The sequence below is a fragment of the Pteronotus mesoamericanus genome, unplaced genomic scaffold (assembly GCF_021234165.1).
Source record: "Pteronotus mesoamericanus isolate MK-2021 breed Mesoamerican mustached bat unplaced genomic scaffold, CSHL_Meso_final contig_52, whole genome shotgun sequence".
In the NCBI taxonomy this organism is placed as follows: domain Eukaryota; kingdom Metazoa; phylum Chordata; class Mammalia; order Chiroptera; family Mormoopidae; genus Pteronotus; species Pteronotus mesoamericanus.
In genome coordinates, this window is record NW_026555189.1 from 6901183 (window position 1) to 6922181 (window position 20999).

At 36.8% G+C, this 20999-nt stretch overlaps 1 pseudogene; it reads right to left on the reverse strand.

Moving 5' to 3' along the window:
* The window catches only part of LOC129075123 (ret finger protein-like 3), a 60966-nt pseudogene extending 40272 nt beyond the window's left edge, over positions 1-20694 (reverse strand).
* Between the last annotated feature and the right edge of the window lie 305 nt (positions 20695-20999).

The following is a 20999-nucleotide window of genomic DNA, read 5'->3' on the forward strand; positions in this document are numbered from 1 at the left end:
TCTTCAACATACCTTAGCCACTGTTGAATTTCCAATGTCCTGAATGATACATAGGATATAAGTAGCTGGTAAATATTTGTTGATGAAAAATTATGGTATTTCTATTGAGCACCTCTTCACAGGGGCACTGAAAGATTAAATCAGATCATATATGCAAAATGCTGAGTTTCTTGCACAGGTTAAATAATAATAAACTGCAGCCCTTGTTTTACTTGAACCAAATTCCTGCTTCTTTCAGAGAGACCTAAGTATTTCATACCATTTTCTCTTTGTCATTCCATCTTCTCTTTCAACTGATAATAATAATGGAGAATTAATAACAATACCTATTAATCATTTTATTATTTGACAATAGTCCCCTGTACTTTCTTCCCAGCTCCTTCTCGATAAACACTGTGTAAGTACAATGTTGTTATTTAAGAAGGAAAAAAATCTTTGAGTTTTTATACCATTTATTTTTACAATGGTCCCTATATTCCCCACACATTAAAAAGCAATGACAATGTCAGATTAAACTATAGTGTACCATGCCACACAGGAACTGGTCTATAGTGATTGTGCAGAATGTCAATAGAAGGTTGAGGATAATTAGGTAATTCACAAAGCTGACTCTCATTCTAAAAGTTAGCAAACTATTCTGAAACTCTCTTATAGTCACATCCTCCTGAGTTAAGCAAAATGGGATTAAAAAAATTAAAACAAAAATAGATTTGCTACATTATTTTACTGTTTTTCTATCTGTTAACATCTTGGTAAAAATCTTAAAGAGAAACAAATAGCTGACTCAATTTATTTATTTTCCAAATATCCCTCTGGCACTTTGTGATGATTATGTGAAGTACTAATGGCATTTAAATTTTATTTAGTCATTAGACTTCTTTAGAGCTTTAGCTCCAGAATCCAAAGTGCTTTATGAAGAATTGATAAGCTCCATTATCCAGAAAGTAAGGAGAAGAACTCATTTAGTTGTGCATAACTATGTACTGATGTTTTTGCCTATATTTATGGAGGGAGAAGGTCATAATTTCACTAAGTGTAATGTCATCAGCAGCATTAGCACCATCATAAAATAATAATACCATCCTTTATTGAGCCCTTACAAGATGACTGACAACATCCTAGATGTTTAACCTCACAATAACCCTATGAGGCAATGATTAGTAATTATATTTTACAGATAAGGGGACTGAAGTTCAGAGAGTTTCAGTAACTTGCCTAACACTGCACAGCAGCTAAGTGCTAACACCAGTATTTTAATTCAGGCCTCACTCCAGCACTTGGTATACTAACACATGTTACTAACCCCATGCTTATGCACGTGAGGCCTTTGATGTCCCTATAGCATTGGCACCCTGGGAAAATCACAATGTATAATTCCTTTCTTTCAAAAGTTTTTAAGCAAAGCTGCCTAAGCTTGTCTAGGCTGGTGTGAAGAGATGCCTCCTTCTAGACATACCTGGAATAGCGGGAGGGAAGTTAGGAAGGGGCAGTTAATCGAAGGAAATGTATGAAAAGTAGGAAATGCTTTCAAAGAAAAACATTTTTTCACAATTTCACAATAACTTCAAATGTTCAAAAAGTTCTGCCCATCAAAGGCCACATTTCAAAGATTAATCAGTATGTGTTTGTGGTAATTGCTCCTGAAAGGTTCTAAACAATTTGTATTTAAAGGTCAATAAAAGGTCTCATTGCAGGATTGATTCAATCAGGAGTTTGCTCAAGAAAATCTCGTTATATAATTGGTACGGAGAATACCTGTTTGTAAGCTTCTATCCATACAAGCACACAGTTTTAAGTCATCAGATTTGGAAATATATATCGCGTGCATGGGGAGGAAGGAAGAGATTTGATCCATCAGTTCTACTTCGGAGTTATCTGGGAGCTCCTAAGAATGTTGACTGGAAAATCAGAGGTCCTTATGACTCATACTATTTATACAGTTGGTTTTGCTGGGTGAAGGATGAGCCTCTTGAACCAGAACTGTCAGTTGTTTTAACTTTGACTTAACTTCCACCTACATGAGATATAAATTGTCAGCATGCAGAATGCTCCCTTGTGCCCTTTCCAGGCAATGTCTCCCATCCCAAAAAGTAATAGCTATGCCAACTCTTCTGCCTTCTGTTACTGTTGATTAGTTTTGCTTGTTCTTGAACTTCACATAAATGGAATAATACAGTATGACTAGATTTACAACTGAATTCTTGAGCTTTTCATTATATCTGTGAAATATATCAATATAGTCCTGAATAGCAAAAGTTTTTTTCTTTCTGTGCTATATTCTCTTATATAAATATACCACAATCTCTCCATTCTCCTATTGATGAGCATTTAGCTGCTTTCTAGAATTGGGATATTATGAATAAAGTTCCTGTATACAATTGTGTACTTGTTTTTCAGTGGATTCAGGTCTCTGTGGGTATATATGTATGAACAGATTTGCTGGTCCATAGGATAGGCATAAGTTTAGCTTTAAAAGATACTTCCAAATATGTGTGGTGATATTAATTTATATTTATTGATATCTCTTTTATGACTTAGCATGTATCTTGAAAGTTTCATGCCACTTGAAAGGAATGTGTATTCTAGTTATAGAATTTTGAGTATTATAAACATCAATTAGATCAAGGAAGCTGATAGTGCTATTCATGTCTTCTATTCTCTACTGATATTTTAGTCCTATTGTTGTATTAATTATTGAAAGGACATGCTTATATCTCCAGCTATGGTTGTGGAATTATGTTTCCCCTTTAATTATGTCTATTTTGCCTCATGTAATTTGAAGCTCTATTATTAGGCACATGTGTATTAGTAATTGTTATGTCTTTGTGATGAGTTGGCATCTTTTCATTATAAAGTCTCTCATCTCTGTCAATGTCTCGCAGTCTATTTTTTCTATTACTAAAATACCAATTCCATCTTTCTCATGTTTATTGTTTGCATGACATATCTTTTCCCACACTTAAGCTGTCAGTCTTTATCTGTTTTTATAATTAAACAGTGTTTCTATAAATTGGACTTAATTGGATCTTGCTTTTTTTTTTTTTTTTACTCTTGTGCAACAAGCTCTGTCATGTAGCTGGAATATTTATTCCACTTACATTGAACATAATATTAGATATAGCTTGATTCTCGTTCACCATTTTCCTGTTTGATTTCTAATTGTTCTATCTGTTTCTCTTTTCTCTATCCCTTCATTTCTATGTTATTTTGAGTTAGTAAAATATCCTTAGTATTTAATGTAAGTTCCTATATTGGCTTCTTAACTATCTTTTTCATGTTAACTCAGAAGGTACATTATGAATAATAAAATTATTACTATCAATTCCATATTAATAGTGTACTATCTTATATGAAATGTATGAGTTTTCAACAAAGTCCCTTAACCATAAATCCCCACTCTGTGCTATTATTGTGATGCGTGTTCTAGCTTCATATGTTTTAAACTGTACAATTTAGAATTATCAGTTTTGCTTTACACAGTCAAATGTTGAAAAATGTCATTGTCTTTCACATAGACCACTACAGTAGCCTATCAGCTATCTTTCCACTTCCATTCTTGCCCTCCTTTATAGGTCACTTTTTACACAGCAGCCAGAGATACTTGCTTTCAAGTGTACAATCCGTGATGCCATATTTCCCAAGCTTAACTTGCTTCAAGAACTTCCTAGGATAAAATGCAGGCCCTTGGAAGTGGTCTTGTGTTAATCTACTAGGGCTTCTATAACAAAATACCAGAGTCTGGGTGGCTTAAACAAACAAAAGACATATGTATAAAATTTGGGGGGGGGAGGTATTTCTTACAATTCTAGAAGCTAAGATCAAGGTGCTAGTAAATTAAGTTTCTGGTGAGATCTCTCTTCCTGACTTATAGACAGCCTCCTTCTTATTCAATCTATATAGTCTTTTCTCAGTAAGAAACAGAGACCTCTAACATCTCTTCTTCACTGTCTTGTAAGGACACTGATTCTATCACATAGAATGCCACTCTTATGTGCTCATTTAACCCTATATACCTCCATAAAGGGTCTATGTTATATACAGTCAAATACAGTCACGTTGGGGGTTAGGGCTTGAATATGTAAATTTGGAGAGGAGGGACACAATTCAATTCATGACAGTGCTGAAATGTTCTACCTGGGCCTAAGGAGATTGAAGATCTGGCTGAAACATATATAGCCCAGCACAACACACAGGCACAAACACAACAGCTAGTGCCTAAGAAGGGATCTGTATCAATGCAGGATGGACCTCACTAGGTCTCTTTGCATATACATAGTTTTTATGAACTTATAGACCATGCCTTTGAGAGCAATTTGAATTCTGCAAAAAGAAGTCATTTAACACGTGAAATTACAATACAATTTAATCTAACAATGATCCAGACAGAGCCAGTCAGAAATCTCTGTGCCTCCACATTATATCTCTGTGTGAGTCCTGAGTACCCCTGGATAAAGTTATGCATGCTCAGGAGGATCCCCAACACAAGATCCTAATGAACAAGTAGGTGGTATTCAGGAACCCCAAGAAGAGGCCTGGGAAGGAGAGATGCTGAACTAACAGTAAGTGAGCTGAAAAGATTATACTTGACCACTTATTTTTTAGAAGAGACAATTAACTGCAGAGGATGAAGCAAAGAAGTTGATACAAAACTTGATCTAATTGCTGGGCACATCATTTTTCCATGACAAATGATTGATTATTATAAGAAGTCTGAATGATTGCAAGTGATGTATTTACATGTGACATTTACCAAAAAACAAGAAGAAAACTATTTTACTAAAATAATTCAGACATTATTTTTTTAAACACTTCAACATAAAGGCTATGCCTCCTTTCTCCTAGGCTCGTCTGAAAATGAAGAGCTATACTCTACAATGACATACAAGAAGTCTAACTCTTGCATAGATGTGCTCTTCATTCATTATTTTAACTGACCTGGATGTTTGCCTAAGCTGGAAGTAATGGGTGTTTTCAAAATGTAAAAGCAATTACAGCTTTGCCTTACTCCACATAGCAGCTTGTTCCAAGTGGTTAAAACTGACCTATCCAAATGAGGCTCCTCTTGATCTTTTTCATTCATTCCATAACATTTGCATTCATTTCCTATCACTGCTCTAATAAATTACCACAGACATAGTGGCTTACAGGTTTGTAGGTGAGACATCTGATGTGGGTCTCACCAGGCTACACTGAAGGTATTACAAGGGCACACTTGGGAGTGCCGTTATTCTATCTGCCACACCATTGAATGAAGATCTTTGGTTCCACATATCAGGCATCTTGCTGCTGCAGCATTTGCAGGCTCTCTCCTCTCCTTCCTCATTATCATGCAGAAAAAGTCAATGTAAAATGCACAGGGGTTATTATTTTCACTTGCACTGGCTGGGTAGCCTGTTAGTTTTGGTGGACACCCTAAGGTGTGACTTAAGACTTTGTTCTCCAGTAAGACCAGCCTTTTGTTACCACCCCAGCTGCAGGTTCTCTACAATGGGTCCAATGCCATCTTTCTATTTTCCAATATTCATACTCAACACCTGCAGGACACAGCCCTTTTGTGAACTATTAATTTTATCATAAAATAAAAAAGGTGAGAGAACATGGCAATAAATCTTGGTGTTGATTACTTCCAGGAAAGTTTCTTCAAAAATTACGTCAAAACCAAAAGAATTTTTAATGACTGAATTAATATTAAAAAATAAAAACAAGCGGAAGGGAAGATTCCTCTTTAAATTAAATAGATGTTAATTAAACAATTTGTTAATTGATCTACCACTTGAATCACTATTAAAATCATACGCAAAGATTTGGTTTTTATATTGAAAATAAAGGTAATAGATATTCTTCCTTATGTCTGAATTCTTTCTAGATACAAATAAAAGTAAATGTTATAATTCAGCTTTTTAAAATGAGGTTCAGTATGCAGTCGTTTCCTTTTGAAAAATCTGCTTAAGACTAAGTGCACTGTGAAAGGCCAAGTGCCTCATCTCCACAGTTGTGAATCCATTTTCTTAGTGCCACACCTGTTCCATATGGTGCTATTCAGGATATAACCTGCAAACATGGAAAGTGCATTTAAAATAAGATGTTCCTATGACTGCCTAAGGTTGCCTAAGGTCCATTATATACCTCATTAAGATTACCTCTCCTCCTTCCCTTCTTTTTGTTTCTCCCTATCACTTACCATTTCAAATACTATGTAATAAGCTCACTTATTTGTGTATAAAGAAAACAGCTATATTGATATATAACAATGGCTATGGGGCTCCCTGCCCTTTGATGCAGCATGAGCAGTATGAATTGCACAGGCTGGAATGTTATATAAATAATGGTAATGACATCATAAAGCCAAGGCAAGGTATATAACATCTACTGTGAATGAATCATTATTCTTTAAAGGTTTTATGTGAATCCTTCTCTCTCCTTTTCATCTTAGGAGGAAAATACTTATTTGATTTGCTTATTGTCCACATATCTTCTGTTGCTCAGTACAATTTTCTTTCCCTCAAGTGAACTGAACACAGAAACAGCAAAGTACTGGACGGTGAAAGGGCAATTCTGAGTATCAATGTTAGCCAAGAGAAAGTGGCTCAGCATGTGTTTTTTGCATAAATCAAACTCATGAACTAATGTCCCTAACTGGATGGCTCCATTGTGAGTATTAAGTCATCTCTGAAGAAGAATACAAGTTGTTTAGAATGTTCTGCCTTAAATAAGTGCCCAGAAAAATCAATTAACTATTTCCAGACCAAGTTCTAATAGCATGGTGCAGCTTAGGAGCCATGAATTTCCTTCCCACACAAGCCGGTGGCTCTCTGGCCTGGAGTAAGTCCCTAAATTCTCGATCCCTGCTACTTATCTACGCATGTATAATGAACACTCTCCAGCAGAAAAAGTATAAGCTTTCTCCCAGATAGACTGTCCTATAATTTTAGTTATTAGGATGGGACGACCATTCTCCCATGATATAAAACATGCTTGGAATTCAAAGGCACAAAGGATCATAACCTAATCCAGAAAAAGGTTATTTTCTCCAGGTGGTATCTTGAGGTCCATTATATACCTACTTGATGAAGAATTCCTATTTCAGCCTATTATTCATCCTATAGATAACAGGAAGACCTGCGAGCAGCAGACTGTCGATCCCTTTTCTGTATAGCCTCAGAAATGAATATTTAACTCACTTCGACCATCATTTTTTGAACTCCAACTATGTGCCATAATGTGCCAATTGGTAAAACCACAATGAGAAAATAGACAACAGCTCTAATAATAACATTAATCCAATTAGTATGATTGAAAAGTATTTTTAAATACTACTTGCAATACAATATGCTAAGAGTGATCATTAAGTGCTAGCATAAGTAGTGTAAGGGGTCAGATGTAATTCATTTTGACATAATGCCTGCATGTTCAAGGAACTAGTAGCTATATACAAAAACCATGCAGTCGGAGAAGATAAAATTAACTGCCTCTGAAAAGCTCACATTGAAACAGGACCTATGCTTCGTGCTAAATAAAGACATCAGTTTGTCCACTCTTCATACATATGGTAAAATCACAAAGGAATGTAAAGGGAAATAACCAGTGTCACCCCAATAAATTCAATAAAGAGGAAAAAAATTAAAGAGAAATAAAAGTTAATGATTTTGGAACAAAGCTGATGATGCAAGTGCTCCGCTGGGAATAACAGACAAAGAGCAAGTTAGAGGGTTCTGTGAGATGAAGGTCAGTTTCCAGACCATTCTGCAGAATCAATACAGTGCCTTGGACTTGCAATAGGTCTCATAAGTCACAGACTGACTGGGTCATGTATCAGCCTCCACCCTGCACAGCTCTCAGTGCCTTCCATGGACAAGTACTGCTGAGCAAAAATCTGTGACCAGAATCTGCCCTTGGAGTGGAATATTGCCCACCTATAGACTGGCAGGGAAATGGAGTGGACAGCCAGCAGAAAAAATGTGCCATCACTTTCAGGAGACCATATGTCAATTCCAGTACTGATTTCCAAAGTTAAAATTGAAACTGCCATCAGAAGCTTCCTCTGAAATTCCACTTCGTAGATGAGATTTGTCTCAATAAAAATTGACGTTCTGCACAAGTGAGAAAGGTCCAGAGAATCATATTAATGTCCAACCTTCTTTGGGTATGATTTTCACATGGAAATATATTTGATGACATACAATAAGAAACAGAGAAAGGGAACAATAAGCACTAGAAAATAGCATTTATTTCTCCTACATCAATCTAAGTCAGGCACTCTTCCAGGCGTTAACAGTAAACAAAAAAGACAAAAATCTTTGCCCTCCTTGAGCTTATATTCTACCAAGAGCAAACAGAAAATAAATAAATAAGCATGCCATGCATAGTATACAATAATGTAATAAGCACAATGAGAAAAAAAACAAAAGCAGAGAAGGCAAGGAGATAATTTGGGGGGAGTGGGGCTGCATCAGTCAAGCTGATGTTGCAATCAGCTATGAAAGTGTGCTTTATTCGAGCACGGTTTTCTGGCACCATCACCCCAAAAGTGTTCATTGTCCAGGCAAAGGGAAGCCAAACACTTGGCTTCATCCATTCCTGTTTGTAGTTTGACCTCTTTGAGCTAGCAATTAAAAACTGTACAAAGCAGGCATGCTTAGGAAACGTTACCCAGACCCCCATCTCATTCTAGCAATTTATTTTCTGGGCCAGAAAGATATAAGTCTGGCTATAATAATAGGTAACATTTATATAACACTTTCATGATCATCCACATTCTAAGAGCTTACACATGCTGACTAACTTAATCCCGTGTTACTTGCATAAGGTATGTGTATTATCATCCCATTTTTTGGATGAGAAGACCAAGTGAGGTTCACTCTGAAGTGGATTTGGGATTTGAATCCAGGCGTTCTGGCTCCATAGACTCTGCTATAATTACCACTGCACTGCAATATGCGCCTGCATCTAATAGTCTACCTGATATCTCCAGTTGCACAGCAAATGGGCAACATGAAATTAATGTGCTCATCTGCTCCTCATTCACACAGCTGCTCAGGCCCAAAACTTAAGCCTTTATTTACTTGTTTCTCTCACACCCTTCATTTGATCTGTCTGGAAATCTTGAAAATATATCTCCAATCCAACAACCTCTGATAACTTCCAGGCCACTGTCAGGTCTCACCTACAAGACCGAAACAGCTTTCTAGCTAGTCTCTCTGCTTCCCTCTTGCTGCCAAGAGTCAATTCTCTCCTAGAAGTAGACGTGCTGTTCCGAAATATAAATCAGATCATATCATGCCCATGCTCACACCAGCCCAAAGGTTTCTATATTAGTCTGGGTTCCCCCACAGAAACAGAACCAATGCAGGGGGATGCATTTTAAGGAATTGGCTGATATAGGTGAGGGGGTTGGCAAGTTCAAAATCTGCAGGGTAGGCTGGCAGGCTGGAAATTCCAGCAAGAGTTGATATTGTACTCCTAAGTCCAAAGACTAGAAGCTCAGGCAGAATTTCTATGTTTCAGGTGGAGGAAAAATTCCTTCCTCTTCAGAGGACCTCAATCTTTTTTCTTAAGGCCTTCAACAGATTATGTGAGACCCACCCACATCATGGATGACAACCTGCTTTAATCAGTCTACTGATCTAAATGCTAATCACAGCTAAAAAATACTTTCACAGCAATGTCTAGACTGTTTTTGACAAACAACTGGGGAGCATAGACTAGGAAGTTAAAACATAAAATTAGCCACCACAGCTTCCCACTCTGATTACATTCAGAACAAACTTCATGGCCTATACATTTCTTTCTTTCCTTCTGTTCTCACCTTCTCCATTCTCTGGATCACAGAGCCTGCTATTCTTAGTATATGACATACTACTTCCTATCTGGAAAAAAAAAAAATGCTTCTTTTTTTTTTTTCCCTGATGTTCCCTGTACCTGAATGCTCTTCCTCCAGAACACCATGTGCAGCCCTCCTTCACTTAGTTTACATCTATGCTCCAGTGTCCTCAGGGAGGCCTTCCCTAGCCAGCTGATCTCAAACAGACCAGGATCGCTTTACGGCTCTCTAACCCCTCACATTATCTATCTGCATAAAACTTATTGGTGCATGAAAACATATTATACACTTGTTTACTGTCTACCCCTGCCCCACCAGAAGGCTTTATTAAAGCTCTAGTTTTATTCATTCTACATTCGAATAGTTCCTGCCATATTGTTGATGCTCAATGAATAAAGCTGAATGAAGGAAGGACATCATGAAAGAACATTTTTTAATCATTTGATAGAAAGGAATTGGGAAAATCTTAAAATATTCCAAATATGAGGGGGGGCCCAAAAAAACAGAATTTACTTATAAAAAGTTGTGTATTTATTCTCACATGTTTAAACTTCTGTCACCTTCAAAGTACTCTCCATTTCCAGCAATACACCTATCGAGATATTTTTTTCCACTGCTCAAAACAGGTTTTGAACTCATCGATTTTGAGGTCTTTTTGTGCTTCTGTCATTTTTTGTTTCACGTCCTCCATATTAGCAAAACATTTCCTTTGATCGCTTTTTTCATCTAGGGAAACAAACTAAAGTCACAGGGTGAGACTGGGTGCATACAGAGGGTAGGGCATGGGGGTAATGCCATTTTTGGTCAAAAACTGCTGAACACTCAGTGCAGTGTAGACAGGTGCACTTGTAAATGACCCATCATCAAATGGGCAAAGATGTTGAAAGAGTCTTCATCCAAAAAATTCAAGAAGAGGGAAGACTCCCAAACTCTTTTTATGAGGTCAGTATTATCCTAATTCTAAAACAAAGAAAGAAAATCACAGGCCAATATCTCTGATGAACACAAATGCTAAAACCCTCAACAAAACATTGGCAATCCGGATCCAGCAATACATTAAAAAGATCATACACCATGATCAAGTGGGATTTATTCCAGAGATGCAAGGATGGCACAATATTCACAAATCAATAAATGTAATACACCACTAATAAAATGAAGGACAAAAATCACGTGATCATATCAATAGATCCCAAAAAAGCATTTGATAATCCAGCACCCATTGACAATAAAAAAACAGTCAGCAAAGTGGAAATAGAGGGCACATACCTCAACATAGTAAAGACCATTTACAAGAAACCTACTGCCAACATCATACTCAATGTGCAAAAACTAAATGCTTTTCTCTTAAGATCAGGAGCAAGACAAGGGTGTCTGTTTTAACCACTCTTATTCAACATAGTACTGGAAGTTCTAGGCACAGCAATCAGAAAAGAAAAAGAAATAAAAGGCACCCAAATTGGAAAGGAGGAAGTAAAGCCGTCATTATTTGCAGACAACATGATAGTATACATAGAAAACACAGTCTCCACAAAAAAACTACTCAACCTAATAAATGAATTTGGCAAAATAGCAGGATACAAACTTAATATTCTGAAATAGAAGGCATTTTTATATACCAACAATGAAATATCAGAAACAGAAACTAGGAAAAAATCCCATTTACTATAGCAACAAGAAAAATAAAGTACCTAGGAATAAACTTAACCAAGGAGGTAAACGACCTGTACTCAGAAACTACAGAACACTGAAGAAAGAAATTAAGGAAGATTCAAATGGAAGCATATACCGTGTTCATGGACTGGAAGAATCAACATCATTGAAATGTCCATACTACCCAAAGAACTCTATAGATTCAATGCAATCTCTATTAAAATACTAATGACATATTTCACAGATCTAGAACAAATATTTCAAAAATTTATATGGAACCAAAAAAGACCCCAAATAGCCTCAGCAATCTTGAAAAAAAAAGAATTAAGTTGGAGGGATCACAATACCTGATATAAAACTATGCTAATACTCTTGTTTCTCTTAGGTCATGTAAATCTTTCGCCTTTTAAAGCTATGCTACAAGGCTACTGTAACCAAAACAGTCTGGTACTGGCATAAAAACAGACACATAGATCAATGGAACAGAATAGAAAGCCCGAGAATAAACCCATGTCTCTGTGGTCAATTAATATTTGACAAAGCGGGCATAAGCATATAATGAAGTAAAGATAGTCTCTTAAATAAATTGTGCTGGGAGATCTGGAATGATATATGCAGAAAAACGAAACTAAACCACCAACTTACACCATACTCCAGAATAAATTCAAAATGGATAAAAGACTTAAATACAAGACATGATACAATAAAAGTCCTAGTATAAAACATAGGCAGTAAAATCTCAGATATCCCACATAGAAATAATTTTGCCAATATATCTCCTTAGGGCAAGGGAAATAAAGAAAAAATAAACAAATGGGACTACATCAATTTAAAAACCTTCTGCATGGCTAAAGAAATTATCATCAAAATGAAAAGGTAACCAACTGTATGGTAGAACATATTCATCAATGACACATCAAACAAGGGTTTAGTCTCCAAAATATATAAAGAACTTATACAACTCAACACCAGGAAGACAAACAACCCAATTAAAAAATGGACAGAGGACCTGAACAGACACTTCTCCAAAGAGGACATAAAGAGGGCCTATAGACACATGAAAGGATGCTCAAGCATCGCTAGCCATCAGAGATGCAAATTAAAAGCACAGTGAGATACCATACCTGTTGGAATGGCTGTCTTTAATAAGTCAACAAACAAGTGCTCGAGAGGATGTGGAGAAAATGGAACCTTAGTGCACTGTTGGTGGGAATGCAGACTGGTGCAGCCACCGTGGAAAACAGGATGGAATTTCCTCAAACAATTAAAAATGGAACTACCTTTTGACCCAGTGACTCCACTGCTGGGAATATATCATAAGAATCCCTAACCACCAATTCAAAAGAACTTATGCAGGCCTGTGTTCATAGCAGCACTATTTACAATAGTCAAGTGCTGGAAACAGTCTCCAGTGCCCATCAGTACATGAGGAGATCAAAGAACTGTGGCACATTCACACAATGGAATAAATACTATGCAGCAGAAAGAAAGAAAGAATCCCTACCTTTTATGACAGCATTGTTGGAACTGGAGACTATTATGCTAAGTGAAACAAGCCAGTTGGTGAAAGACAAATACCATATGATTTATAAGATGAAACTAATGAACAAAATATACTAATGAGCAAAACAGAACCAGAGACATGTCAACATGGAACAAACTGACAGCTGCTAGAGGGGAGGGAGGAAGAGGGGAATGGTGGAAAGAAAGGGAAGGAACTAGTCAAAGAACATTTATGAATGAACCATGGACATAAACAATGGTGTGGGGATTGGCTATGAGAGCAGGGAGTTGGCTGGGCAGAGGAGGGCCAACAGGGGAAAACTGGGACAACCATACAAGTATAAACAATAATAAAAAATAATAATTTAATGTCCCCAAAAAAGAGTCTTCAAAAAAAATTCACTGAAGCCAAATGCAGCCTCTCACAACAATGCCAGCTGATACACTGATACAGTTGGGTTCCTAGAACACTCACCTAGCAGGGGAAGCCTGTACTACAATTTATATTTCATGCAACATGCTTTTTGTTGTTGGGGGAGGCATTGTTTGTCTGTTTTCCTCTAAGGTATTTGCCAATCCTTTGTGATTTTTTTAAAAATTTGAGGTCATGACACTATTTTTTTTCCTGCTAGAACAATACCCTTGGATCAACCCACCTAATCAAAGCACACTGCACTTGAATATCCACTCTTTAAAAAATCATGCAACTCTATGTTGTTTAGCAGATCTCTTGCCCTTACTCATCTTGTATAACTGTAATTTTTAAGCCTATAGGTAACAATAAATAGTGTTGTGCACTTAAAAACTTGTTAATAGGGTAGATCTCCTGCTAAGTGGTATCACAAAGTGAAGAAACAAAAGAATTCTTTTGGTCATGATGAATGTTTATTACCTTGTTTATGGTGATGGTTATCACAGGAGTACGCACCTGTCCAAACTCATCAAGATGCACACCTTAAATACATGCAACTTTTTGTATATTAAGTATATCTCAATAAAGTTGAAAAAAATCAGTAAGATTCACTCCTCCCCAGAGCCTTGACCTCCCGGCTCACTGTATGGCAGCTCTGCCCATACACCACCCACCCCTTTCTTTGTCTGAATATTGTGAATTGTAGCCCACTATATATCTTAAATATAGCATTCAAGCCAGGAGCAGAACCAATATTAAAAACATATTTATATAGTGACTAGTAGTAATGTTCTTTGTTTTTAAGGAAATTACTCATCATCTCATCATATGAGTGATCCCAGAGGATTTTGAGTATTCTTAATTCCAAGTTATCAAATTAGATAACCAAAGAAAAATTAATGCTACCAGATTCTGCACTAGTCAAAGAACAACCTTAGGAATTAGGAGGGACACTAAAGCAAATTTACTGTTTGACTCCACTGTGTTTGGCCGAGAAGGCCATTACTGAGTATTTTATAGGACACTTGTCCTTTTTCATAATAAACGAGATCTAGAAAGTTCAGTGACTGTTTGTGGTCATAAGGATGGTGTCTTTGCAGAGTCAAAATTCAGCCCTAGGATGTTCTCACTCCAAGCCTGCGTTCCTCTCAGTGGTCTGGCCACCTAGGGGCAGAACCCCAAGATTCCACAGGTGGATGCTGGACACTTAGTCAGAAACTGCAACCTCTGACTCTTGGGAATGTTTTCAGAAAGACTTCCACTACAAGTCTCTACTGCAAGAATCCCAGTGAAGCTCTTAGACTCTACATCTGTAAGTCGAGTGTGAAATGAAATAGTGAAGTCTCTGGGGAGGCCAGCAGTTCTACTTGGCCTCTGGTACCAGGGCTGTAGCCTCTCCCTCCAGGGGCTAAGGATTGGACACTCAGCATGAACTAGAGAGACCTCTTGTTGCTCAAGGGAAAGCTCTGACCTCCAGCAGGTGGATCTTCCAAAATCACGTAAACATTTTATAAATACTACTTTTTCATCTTTCCTCCAGCAATAAAAAAATACATAAACAAATCAATGAAGTGGGTATTTTATTTATAAAGTGGACATTTAGTTTATAAAAGAAATGATACTTCTAGAGAGAATTCTACTAGCAATCATGTGAATCAGGTGAATTTCATGCACCAACCTCTCTGAGCTTTACTTTCTTCAGTGATAAAATGACAAGACTGGGATTCTACAAAATCCATTTCAACTGTAGGGGTCTGGGAGCTAAATCAATTAAAACCTGCTAGTTTTTCCTCTCAGGTTTCACTTTACCTTATTCATTTTTCTCAGTTAAATTTACTAATATTCTATTGAAAATAAGCTCTTCCCCCTTGTTAAGAAACATGCCTTGTCTTTTCATTTTGTTTCTCCTCTGTACATCCCAGCAGTCGCCACTTCAAGTGCTGCTCTATTTTGTGCTGAGTTTTATTTCTGTCAGGTTTCCTCTTTCTCTGAACAGCAGGTGCCAGAATAACAAGGCAGTGTGAAATTTACGGAAACAATGTGTTTATACAGTTGGCTACCTAATCTAAAATGCAATGCTCTTCGACTCCAATTGGATATCTTGCCAGATACTGCAAGGTACAAAGAATACTGTACCTCTATAAGACTAGAACCTATCATTTTTTTTGCACAAAGCGTGGAGTCCCAAAATTACTTTAGTGAAGAAAAAAATTTATATGAATCTTTTTGCTCTATCTTTATATAAGAGTGTTTTTAAACACTCTTAAATTGAAAGTATTCCCCATTCATAGAGTATTTAATAAAGTCCCAATTAAAAACTAGTCACAGCATTAAGAATTCTTTGATTTAAGTATATGAAAACACTTGCATCGTATTGGAATTCCTCACAGAGCTGGGCTATAAAATGTAATTTATTTTGAACAAATAAATAGAAGACATTTCAAGATCACCACCTTTCCTTGTGAAATTTACTTTGTGATTGTTTCTGTGATGGTCCTCTCTCAGATGAATTTGTTTTACTTTAATTAAAGTTGAACAGAAAAGGTTTTTTGTTTTAAACCAACAAATATGACCATATAGAAATCTACTATTTGATTCTACTGAAAGATATGTTTGAACTTCTATATTTAGAATATTAGCCATTGCTTGCTACACACCCAGGATCAATACTAGGAAAGCTGAATAAATAACTGTATTTTCCTGTTTTCCTACCCCACCCAAAATGGGGTTGAGTTTGTATGTTCCAGTGAGGGCATGATAGTAATAGTCATCCCATGGGTTCAAATTCAACCAATGCTCTTACAGCATAGATGGGTTTATTTTAAATCTAATTCCTGCAACATGGGCTCCTTATCAGCAATGATAACATCTAATAAATCAAGGTCTCTGCTAGAATTTAGCCTTGTGTAGCACCCACAAAGCCTGCATAATGCATCAAATTCAGTATGTTTATTATCCTGTATTCCACACTGGGCACCCTGGTGAGCACCAATGGTAAAATTATAAAAGATACATTTCTTGAACTCAATGAGCTTATTATATTGGGTTGGCCAAAAAGCCCTTTTGGGTTTTTTCATAAAATAAAAGACATGTTTTTCATTTTCACCAATAACTTCATTGATTTGGATATTTTTAGTATGTTGGCTATCTCCCACTATTAGCGTCTAGTGGGTAGAGGCTAGGTGTGCTGCTAAACACCTTCCAATGCATAGACAGCCCCACAGCCAAGAATTATTTGGGCAAAATGTCAACAGTAACAAGGAACTTTGCAAACCACTTTTGACACATTCAATCAGTCACAGCACCTTCGCTAGACACTGCACAAATCTTTTTTTGCATTTCAGTTGCATTTCTACTTTCTGGAAATAATAAAGCATAATATGCCAAAAATGTGTATTTTCTTCCATCTTCAATATTAAAATGACTATCAAAAATTCAGCCATTTTGATTTTTTAAATGCACACTGATATGACAGCTGTCACAATACAATCTAACAAAATTATTTTGAATGAAGTTAAAGACAACTAAGCACTACTAGAGCCATCATATGGAAAAAACTAAACAAATGTTTTAACCAACCCAATATTTTTAGGAGCCGAGGAAGACCAAAATATTCCCCCAAGTGGCCTGACCATGAGGCCTAAGATTACCCATGTTCCTCATTCTTTTGGAGTGATCCATTGAAAGCAAATTATGAGGACACCAGTATGCAACCTCATCAACACTTGATAGGAATTATAGAATAGGATCCAGAAGGGTCAAACCATGGTTACTCTCAGTATTCTCTAACCCAGTATCCCCAAATCTGCTGATAATCAGGCCAACCAAAGTGATTTTTTTATTAACTCAATAGGCTGGACATGGAGCCCACTTATCTATATTTTTCAGCCAGATTTGGAAACTAAAACTTTGTTTGTTCTCTTGCTTTCTCTCATTCCCCTTCCTTTTCTTTTTCCCATCCTCTCCTCCTTCTCTTCCTCCCTCCTCTTCTCCACTTTCTCCTGCTTCTCTTCTACTTCCTCCTCCTCTTTCTCTCCCTTCAAAAAAATAAATACAGAAATAAAATATGGTAAATGTTGTGTTCTAATATATCTTATAGGTGAAGATTCTGAATGGGATGGCCAGAACTGTCCTACACCTCTATACTTTAACATTTGTTCTTAACTATGTAGTTTCTAGGAAGATTCAGATTAAATGTGTAAAATGTCCAAGAGAAACCTAATCTTTTATTTCATACTAGACATACTAAGCAAAGGCCTTTTTGTTTTCATGTAAATGCCTTACCACAAGCCAGAGGCCAACAAAGGGGATCTTGGGATGCTTAAACAGTCCTACTACATACAGGAAATTTAAAATATACTGTAATACTTGTTACATGCTAACAAATATTCATTGCCATTTAAATATCTTCCCTATTATTTCAGATACATTTCACTTATATATGTGTATTTCTGAAAGGGCTAAAGGGACTTCTCAAGGTTTGTTTGTTTGTTTTTAATTTCCACATAATTCTTTCAGAAATTGCTTGGTTTTTAATAACATATCTTAAGGCATATTTTATAAATGATTATTACTTTTCACCCATATTTTAAGGTTTTAAGACTTGAATATATATTAAATGAAGGTATTTAGGGTTTGGTTTTGTTTGCTTTCTCTCTCCAGAAAGCAACATATGCAGGTAATGATTTTGGTAAATGTTCTACTGTCGTTTATTTTATTGCTTACTTAGTTTGGCTTTGTCATATTGCTCCCATATCTTCAAGTCTAACAGCTAATTATTTTTCCCTCAAATTCCTTAGGATTAATTTAAAACAAAGTTGATATCTCATTCACTTCAATGTGGTCTACTTTATTTTATATAGTAAATATTTATTCCATTGATAAGTACTATACACAATATAAATCAAAATGCCATTACAAAGTAGGTATGTGTGGCTACTGTCTTAACAAGAGTACTCTGAATTTTTGTTTTTCTCTTTTCTGAAAATGTTTTTCATTTCTCTAAAACTTGTCAAACCATGTTATTTTAACTTTTTCAAATATTTTTTATCATTCAATACTGAAAACAATTTAATGTAAGTAAATGTAAACTACTTGTCCAACTGTTTTGAGATCAATAATACCAGGATAGGCATAGCATTAGGTTCATATTCATTTTTATTAAGTAAAATATGCTATAGAAATATACTGTATATACACTATACATAGAAGTATACTGTATAGTATATATATAAATATACTATATATGTATACTATATATGTATACATATGTGTATATACATATATGTGTATACTATATATACACATATTGTGTGTGTGTGTGTGTGTGTGTGTATAGACAGATAGATAGATATAGATATAGATATCTGTCTTTGGTCCAAGGCTCCTTCCTTCCTTCACCCTGGCCTATTACACACCTAAAAGAAAGTAGGCAGCAGAGACAAATGTATTTGAAAAAAATAAATTAAAAAAAAAGAAAGAAAGAAAGTAGGCAGGCTCAGCAATATCCAATTCAGGAAAACTCTTCTGATCTCAAATACAGTGTACAAATCAGGTCCTCAACAAACATTGGCAACCCCCTGTCCTTTAGCCATGTGTTTTCTCTGAACCTGAGAGTGACTTGAAGAAGACATGCTCATACTTTCCACTTAGAATCACATGCAGAGAATAAAAATGTGAACAAGTGTTGTCCTGAGTTAGGCACCGTGGTCATGGTTTACCCAAGCATGAAAATTATTTAAAAACCCTTTGGGACAGCTCCCAGCTATAAAAAAAACAGCTGTTAGGGTTGGAGTGTAGATCTTTAATCTTCTACAGGAGTCACACCTAAAAATCAGTTAAGTTCAAGTGGTACTAGCTTTCCTACTGGAAGCCAGGTCCAGTGCTAGGTGCTTATGCTATATTTCCCTCGGCGGCCTTTTGAAGTCAGGAGGAATCCAAACCACATAGAGGGATACTCCACAGCAGCAACTGAGTTATGCATGGAATGCACAGGGAAAGGGGCACTTACCGTTGTCTGGAGAAGTCAGGAAAAATTTACTGAGGGAAGACACTTGAATGTGCTAGGAGACCCACAACGTTATCCCCCACCACCAGTGATAACTCCTTAAAGCCTTAAAGGCCTCACTACCTTGCGCACCAAACCACAATGGACATCTAGATTAATAAACCCAAATTCCTCTGATTGTAACTCAACACCCTACTTAGCATTCAACTTGGTTCTCTGGATCTTTCCTTCAAGGAACACTAGTTTTCATCCCTTCACTTATTGTTTCTTCTGTGCTGCCACCTAAAGCACATTCTTTTCCTTTTGCCACTTGTTCAAACCCTCTATTTTTTCTTCACAGTCTACCTCAAGACTTGCTTCCTCCAAGAAGCATATGTCTACATACAAACACTTCCTTTCCTATGATTTCCTTCTCTATTGAACTGTCATAAATGTGTTCAGATGTTATCTTGAAAAAGTGTCAACTGCCTAAGATACCTTGTCTCCCTACAGGGATTAAATTCTAAAAGACAATAAATGTAGGGTTCTAGCAGATCATTTAGACAGCAGGAAGGCCCTGCCTGGCGTGGCTCAGTTGGCTGGACACAATCTCACAGAGCAAAATATCACGGGTTTGATTCCCAGTTGGTGCACATGCCTTGGTTACAGACCTGGTCTCTGGGTGGGGCACATGCAGGGGGCAACCAATCAATATTTCTCTTTTGCATCGATATTTCTCTCCCTGTCTTTCTTCCTACCTTTCCCTCTCTCTAAATAAATAAATAATCTTTTTAAAAAATAAATAAAAATTAAATTAAATTAAAAAGCAGGCAGTTGAGAGAGTAGCACCTCCCTTACTGACCCTAACTCGCAGGCTCAGCTACTTTCTAGACAGTGCAGCAGACACAGTCTTGGTTTCAATGAGAGTATGTGTCCCCTGTCCCCAGGATCTATACTCAGGAGGAACCCTTCAGTGCTGGGTTGTAAAGCACTTGAGAAGGAACATCAGGAAGCCCATGGTTCTACTTAACCTCCCAGGTTCTCCAGGTACAGGGAGGGTGGTCTCTAGGGGGATTCATCCAGAACTAAGGTATGTGTGTGTTAGTTTCCTAAGGCAGTGGCAACAAACTACTATAAATTTGGTAACTTAGAACTTTTTTCACTCAGTCCTAGAACCGCGAAGTCCAAATCAAGGGCTGGACTCCCTCTAGAGGTCATAGGATAGTAATCCTTTTCATGTCTCTCTCCCTGCTTCTGGTAGCGGGTGACGATGTCATGTTCCTTGGCTTGTGGCCACATCACTCGAGTCCCTGTCTCCATAGTCACACTGCTCCTCCCTCTTCTCTCTGTCAAATCCCTCCTATGTGTCTCTTATAAGAAACTCATTGCATTTAGGGCCCACCTGGATAATCCAGGGTGCTCTCTTTAGGTCATGATCCTTAATTATATCTGCAAAGACTCTTTTTCCAAATAAGATCACATTCACAGTTCCTGGGGATTAGAACTCAGGCTATCTTTCTTCAGGCCACCATTCAACACATTAAGAGTATCATAATAACCTAATGATCTGAATTTTTTTCACTGAGAATAGTGGTTTACAAAGCATACTCATCACTTAAGCTTAT